Genomic DNA, 8,032 nt, shown 5'->3' on the forward strand with positions numbered 1-8,032 from the left:
ATTATTACCATAGTTCTGGATTCTGAAATTGACAGGCTAAATGCTGAATGCAATTGTGACAATGCACTTATCACCAAGAAAAGAAGATGACCTAATATTGGGTCTGTGGAGCCCATGCCTGTAAGTGGTTCAGGATTCCAATCTCTGATTTCACTTTTTTCAGTTATGTTATTTGCTTTTACATGCTATGCTTGCTATAAATTGATTATGTGTTTTAGTGCCAGATGTACTACAGTTAGAGAAATGTATGCAGACCCCATTGTCTCAGAAAAGCCCCACTTCAAGACATTCAAAATGTATCAAGAGCCAGACAGGGACAGATATGATGACATAGATGTTGTGAATGAGAGTACTCTTTGGATCCTATAAGGGATTCACATCCTTGAAAAGAGGGGCTCTCCACCCAGGAGGTGAATGTAGCACTGTGAATCTATTGCATCATAGATTTGAAGGAAAGATAGAGTGTGACCCTCGAATAGGGTCAAGAGGAGGGAATGAGAGAAAAATATAGGGGGGTCTTTAAATAGCATATAAAATATACTCTGCTTCTATGAAGAATAGTTACTGACTGCTTTGTTTGATTGTTTTCAGAGACCAGCACCTGCAACAGAAACAGTCAGCAGAATGACCCTGAAAGCTGAGCACAGGATGGCCTTAAAGGCTGATAAGAGACCCGTGCGGGTAATACCAGTTTTAACAAGAATCCAAGATGGTGGACAGTCATTTTTGTACCAAAAGTGTTAGACATGTGGTTTATTCACCCCATTACCTTTTTGTAAACTTTTATGCTTATGTGGACTTCCGAGTATACAACATTGGACAATCTGCTTAAAGACAATTAGATGACCGCTTAAGCCCTCCTATACAGGAGTTAATCTGTATGCCTATAAAGACTGATATATTTCCTGGTTTTAGTTAGAATCTCTTTGCTTTAACTGCTAAGCATTTGTTTTTTTCTGTTGCAACAATAATTTATCTTAATTAGGATCTACTGTCTCATCTCTGATGGTCTGTTTGGAGACCCCCTAAAAGAACAGACACTGTTATCACAAAAAGGTCTAAAGCCATAACTGGGCAACATTACTATCATTATAAACAGCAATTTACTGGGGTACTGCATAGAGAAAAAAAGCCCTGTGAATAATGGCATAGCTCTAACACTCGTTTTTTATGGATCGCATTTACATATAACACTTTTTGCCGAGCTAAATAGCATCACACAAAGTAATATACATAATCACGCTTTTGCAGCTGTAGAACTACCTCAAAAACTCCCTGCTACTTGCACCCCCACCCATATAGATGCCTTCCCTTTAAACAACCTCACTATGCTCAGAATGACATCATCTGGTAAATTTCATTCCGCCCTACCCAGTTTCTGATTGGCAGATGGGCACGCCTTCACAACTTTCTTTGCTATAGGTAGCCGCTCACGCCATTTAATCTTTGGAGCCACGCCTCTGTAGGTGTTAGGAAAGGCTCAGGTTTCTTTGTGGGTAGTGATAGGCTGAAGAAGGCGTATTTCTGGCTGATGGAGGGCGGAGACGATGTATCAGGGAGGTGCTGCTTTGGCAGAGATAGGAAAAGGGGTGCTCAAAAGCACCTCGTTGTCTAAACGGTGGGAGGAGCGGGGTATCAGGGATCGTAAGGGATAATGGAACTGAGGAGGACCGACTTTGGTATCCCGATCACTGACTGCTTTGGTTGGGAATCTGCATCTTCAAGACTCAAGCTGCAGCTCTGACTGTCACAGGCGACATCAGAGGAGTCCACCGTTGACGTTTGAAAGGGGGAATAAAAAAACACAGAAAGAAGACATCCAGGAGCAAGAGGCACAGGTGATGCTAAAAAGAGACTAATGCAGGAGTGGGTGATGCTTACAATCTCAGAGTGAGATCAAGGACAAGATGAATGCTAGTTATGTTTATAAGGGAATATAGACCACGTTGTGGGAGTATTTAGGAAAGAGTGATATATTGTTTACCGTATTTTGCAGCTCTGTACGTTCAAATCTTTACGGGTTATTATAAACTCTGTTCCACTAGATTACAGATACACGGCTATTTAAGGGGTTGCAAGTGCGAGGAAGATTCATCGTGTTTCACGTTTGTAGATATGAACCGCTAACAGTAGGCTTCTCTATACACTGGAATAATAAAAAATTAGAAATCCCGCATCGAGACCATAGTATCAGCAAACAGGAGAAGAGGGCCCTGCCTAAGCAGGTTACATTATTAGAGACGAATGGAATCTTGGAGCCACAGCCTCTCAAGATAAAGAGAATGCCAGAAAGGCCTGTCGTGAAGAGATCAAGTAAGTTATCGGGGAGAGGGGATGGATGATTGACAGCACCTCCTTGCACCAGTTCATCTATAGAGTGGATGGAGATGGGATTTGCAATCAGTATCGCTCTTTTTCAAATCTGCTGTGTAACACAGACATACTGAGAGTAAGAGAATATGTCTGCTTCCTTTCAATCATATTGTTAACCAGTGGCTTATTTAAGGCGTTTCCATAGAGGGCTATGTCTTTTCTAGTCTTCTATGGAAGCTTCTGATTCATTAACATCGTTCACTCCATTCTTCACCTGCTATTTTATCAGCCCACCCATTTGCAGTTTGCCCCCCTACATCTCTTTAGTGGTTTGCAGGCCCTTTCACCAGTGGGGAGATTATTAGAGCATTATCAACTGTCCTCTTCTATTTCTGCATGTCGTGCTATGCTACTCTCTGATCGCATCCTTCTCTGCCTTCCTTGACAAGCAATGTTGCAACCCTCCCCCCATTAATGCCATTGTGTTCCATCCCATTTATGTCTGCATCATTCTCATCTTCCTTGTTTTCTGGTTTCCTTGTAGAAACTATCATTTGGATTTAACAGTTTTCCTATGATTTCTTGAAACACTTGATAAATCAAGATGCATATCTGCCGCCTGCTTTCCTTGATTTTATGTGTGCCTACTATATGGATATATGCTCTTTGTGATACATTGTTGCACAAATACATAGAAAACATGGTTTTTATATGTCAATGTCATATATATATATATATATATATATATATATATATATATATATATATATAAATATTTGTGTAAAATAGAAGAATGTATTCACTGTTTATGTATTTACATGTCTTTTGCTATATTCTTTTTTTTTTTTTTCTTCTAGAAAATGTCATTCTTGGTATTTTGTGTTGTTTTTGTTCTTGATTGATGTATGTGCCATGGGAATATTGTGGGCTTGTCCGTTTTCCTTTATGTATCCTAATATGTCTCTCCACCTATTTTCCATCTTTGCTGTCACTTTCATCTTCAGACCCCTCCCTCATCAGCTGGCAGCTCACTGCATTCATATAGGTGTGTCTCGTTAGAAGGCGGTGTTGTCTCCTTGGCCGAAATGCATATTGCACCTCTAATTTCTGTGAATCTGGATCACTCCTGGTTTGTCACAGTTATGCAATGAAAAATCTTTATAAGACTTTTAGTACTATTACTGTAAAAATATATTAACTAACATACAGTTCAGTTTGTTTGTGTCACCAATACATATCAATTTTTTTTTTCTTCTAAATTCAGACATGCTCAGCTGCGGCATACTAAGGAGAAAGAAATAGGCACACATTAATTTTTTATCTTTATATTATGAATCAAGACACGTAAATGTTTTATTTTTATATTATTCATCAGAACAAATGCTTAACCTGCGGGAATTCACATCCACCGATTAGAATCTTTCATTGGACTGAATCATTTAAAATATTTGTATTGAAGTTTTGTTTCTACTGTGAACTTCATTTTTACATTTTGTGGTTTGTTTAAATATTCCAATACATCCATAAGGATCAGTAGTGACAGAATCCCAAGACACAACATTATGGTGCAAATCTAAAATTGCCTTGATGGATTGTGTCACTCTGGAGTAGTTAGTGTTCTTGGGGAGTCATATTTGCTGTTGCTGGGGAGGGAAGGGATAGGTGATGTTTGGATGTCCATCAGTCAGGAAGTGAGTCTAATCTAAATCTAAGTGAGGAAAATCTTCTACAACTGTGTAGTAAAGCTACTTAAGTTCTACTTTAAATTAGATTTAGCCTTTGCTATGTATATAGGATTATGTATAGTTCCTCCAGATAGAAAACCAAACTATACTGAGTTTGTTACTAAGCACTGAGAGTGAAAATGGGACCTTTCTTAACTCCCCATCCCATTCTGGGATGTGAACGTGCATGAGTTGGTAGAACCATAAGCAGATGTGATCACACAAAAGCAAATCTGTAATATGTGAAATGCATAGAATTAGGATCTACCGTGTTTCCCCGAAAATAAGACCTACCCCGAAAATAAGACCTAGCACTTTTCCCCCAACCTGCCCTAATATAAGACCTACCCCGAAAATAAGACCTAGTAGAAAAATGTGAACAATCATTGCCCCGGCCACATCCACTGAGTGCTGATTTTACACAGATCCACAGATGCTGTACAGTGCACCTGTGGGTTACCGTATCTTTTCTGGTGCACTGTGCTGCATCTGTGGATCAGTGTTAAAGCACCTTAATACGTTAACCACAAATGTGCCTTTTTTATGGCTATATTCATACATGAATATGGTAAGTGGTTTTTTTTTTCATTAAAAAAAAGTATATAAGACCTACCCTGAAAATAAGACCTAGTGTGTTTTTGGAAGCCCAAAAAATATAAGACAGTGTCTTATTTTCGGGGAAACACGGTACCTACATTATTATTGTGCATACAGATGTGTATGAACAATAATTCGATCAACCTAATTTCACCATTTTTCTTTGATAAAATACAGTACCAACATATTAGAATTCTGATTGGATGTGATGGATTGATTTACCTTGTACTTAGGATTTTGTGTATTTCTTCATTCGTTTTACCTAAATTTTATTGTACATTTTTTTTCCTTTTTTTCTTTTTTCTTGTTTCTGAAAGGCAGCATACAGTTGTGTAATCTTTGTTGTAGTAGACATTTGAATGTATGCCGTAGAGAAAGCCAAGTTTCAGAATATAAAGAGGCAGCCTGGTTTTCACTAGGAAGTCTAGCTAGGAGTGGTGGGCTTTTTGACAGACTAATACAATTTTTAGCAAAATCTGAACGTACCTGTGATTGTTTGCAAGAAATGTGTCTTTGCCACTCCTTAGCATTGATTCCCAAAATAAAATCTTTTGCCATGCTACTAATTCCATCAACCCAGGCATATTTAAAGTCCATCCTGGAGTTTTTAGGTGTTTTTAGGTAAAGCAGATCTGTCAACTCCTCCTGGATCGAAAGAGGCACTGGGTGCCACCGTCTTCTTTCCCCTTCTTCTGCATACGTTGCAAGATCAGGTGATGTAGCATGCATTAGATGGGAGGGGAATGCCAATCTCATTGCACAGATGCATGAGATCAGCATTTTTCCCCATGAAGAAAAATCTGCTTCTGCACATGCCCAACATTGGAGAAGGGGAGGGACATTACCTCCCCCCCTTTTTTTTTTTTTGGAAAAAAAAGGTTAAGCCCTTTTATGTGAGGTAAAAATGGTATTTTTGGTCTGCTTAAAGGATTACCAGATGGAAATAGAGAGAAAAAAGTCTGAAAAAAGAAAACATGGCCCCTTGAAGGGCTTGCTTGTGTATTGTAATGTATCACATTTTATTTTTGGGTATCTTTTCCTTTGGCCAGTATATCATAATCCAGCACTCCAGCATTCTTTAGAAGGTAGTTTTGCTAAAGCATGTAAAAAGGCACAGTGAAGATAAAAGGCAAATGTTAATGAAAAATGTTTACTTTACATTAACCTTTTGTCTACCCCAGCCGAGTTATCTCGTATGAGATAAGCAGTGCAAATAAGCCCCAGCCAGGTTTACTCAATCTCAATATTGGTGATCAAGATTGCTGTGAATGCTTGGAATGCTTTGATCATTCCATCCTGTCAGAGGATCCAGCAGTCAGCTGACTGCCCTCCATATGGAAACTATAGTCTCATACTGCCCTCTAGTGACAAGTAGACATAAATACACATTACAGCAGTGGCCTTGTAAGCAGTATTCTACCTAGATACATTGGCCCTGATTCATCAATGAAATGCGCGTACGCTCGCGCCAACATACAAGCCGGTTTCCCGCGGTCCGGAGCCGAGTGCTAGTACACGCGCCTTCACTTGCCAGCCGGATTCCTGCCTTGATAAGAGCAATGAGCAATAGGGGTTGCGACTCTGCCAATTAAGGCGATTAGATTTCAGCTGCGCGATTAAGGAGGATCTGTTACACTAATGGTGAGATCATATCAATTAATTAGCGCACACCTGCTCTCTGTTCTGTGCGCATCTACAGTCCATTACAGGTCAATTAGAATCTTTAATGCTTCATCTTCTTTTGGGTAAGTGGTCCTTTTTTAGGTTACATTGTACTCATTAACATATTTAATTATTTATTGTTACATTTCTTGCACTGTTTTCATACTTTTTGGTTTGCTTTGCAACACTGCAAACCTAAGTGAGACCAAGCTGTATATATACTAGTTAACAGTTCATAATATGTCATCACACAATAGTATGAATTGTAAAGATTTGTCACCAAGCATTTGTGATCCAATTAAAATGTCATTGTAGTTTGGCTTGATAGAAATCAAATAATTAAAGAAATGATTATTGTCAAAGGTGGTTTAAAAAAACATTTAGTGATTTCACTTGTGTGTATATATGTCAAAATACATTAAAATGCATATAAAAACATATGCATTTTCATTATTATTATTTAACTGGACTGGTTTGCAGGGGGGTGTCGTCATCAAGTAAACTTGCTTGGATGTTATGCATTGATGTGACTTTGTAATCCTCATTATTGTTAGTTTCGTCTTTTGCTGCATTTTTTTGTGCTTGGTTTGTAATGACAGTTTCTGTTGTTTAGCAAATCTCCTGCAATGTTTTGTCATTTTTTTTAACTAATATTAATGACAAATGTGTGCATGCTTTCCACTCCAAACTACTACTTGAACCCCCTGTTTGCCTTTGTCTTATTTGCAAAGTCACATATTGGTTTTTGAATGTATTATGTACATATGTATTACTCTGACACTTGCACTCATATTGATTTGCTGCCACACAACTCTTCTGTTCATTTGTGGTAGTGTTATAGGTTTGTTGTCATTGTGCTGTGCTGCCTGATCTTAGCACGATTGTATACAAACACACTTACACTTTCTGTCCAAACTTGTTGTCATTTAGTTGTCTAGCTGAGTTGCATACTCATTGTAACACACCTGATGGTGATGAAAGGAGGTCCAGGTTGCCAAGCACAACATCAAAGCACATTGATTGCCAAGCTCACAAGCAGGGTCAGGCACTCTTAGAAATGAACAGATGTTGTGTTGTTGCTTAACTTCTGCTCGTAAATACTGGAGTGGATGCATTATTTAGGTGTTTACACAAAACAAATAGTACTAGTATATCAAAGTTCCACGGCCAAATCCACTTTGTGCCAAACATTTTCTTGCTTTTCCATCCCTTCAGGGTGATTTTGCAGATTTGAATGGCATTTTAGATCCTGGCCCACTATATATAATTGACCTACTCATCTCATCTTGGTAGTTGGAAGCACATATAGGTGGATTCCTTCTTTTAACCAGAAGCAATATCCTCCATAAATGTTGCTTGTAGCCAAGCCCATGATATCCAAAATCATAGAATGGCGATCGGCAATCTTTGCAATGTGAAGCAATATGGTCCAAAAAGCCCTCTTTGCACCTTTTACACACATCTAAATGCAAACATACATGTTTGGGTTTATGTGCACTCATGTCTATACATACATGAGTGCATATGAAGCAAAACATGCAATATACACAAAAAAATACAAACTTACCTTAATGAGTACTGTGCAAAAGTGCAGTGCATTTTTCAACTGATAAAACAGTTCAGGCGCATGTAGCGGGTCTGCCGTGTCACAAATAAAATTCAGAGGAAGGAACAGCTTAAAAACAATCACAATTGTCTTTTTAAACTGTGTGTCCTGGGAGATTGGAAAGGAGATC

General features: G+C 38.5%; 1 protein-coding gene across 14 annotated transcripts in view; it reads left to right on the plus strand.

The window, feature by feature from the left end:
- The first annotated feature begins 1,368 nt into the window (after window positions 1-1,368).
- PPFIA3 (PTPRF interacting protein alpha 3) overlaps window positions 1,369-8,032 on the plus strand; it is a 511,511-nt gene continuing 504,847 nt past the window's right edge. For 12 of the 14 annotated variants that reach the window (XR_011922901.1, XR_011922900.1, XR_011922902.1 and 9 more), the window contains exon 1: window positions 1,369-2,313. The gene's annotated coding sequence lies outside the window, so the exon portion shown is untranslated. The remainder of the gene's footprint in view (window positions 2,314-8,032) is intronic. The other 2 variants (XM_072427375.1, XM_072427376.1) reach the window with 2 other exon arrangements.

The sequence above is a fragment of the Pyxicephalus adspersus genome, chromosome 11, assembly GCF_032062135.1.
Source record: "Pyxicephalus adspersus chromosome 11, UCB_Pads_2.0, whole genome shotgun sequence".
NCBI lineage: Eukaryota > Metazoa > Chordata > Amphibia > Anura > Pyxicephalidae > Pyxicephalus > Pyxicephalus adspersus.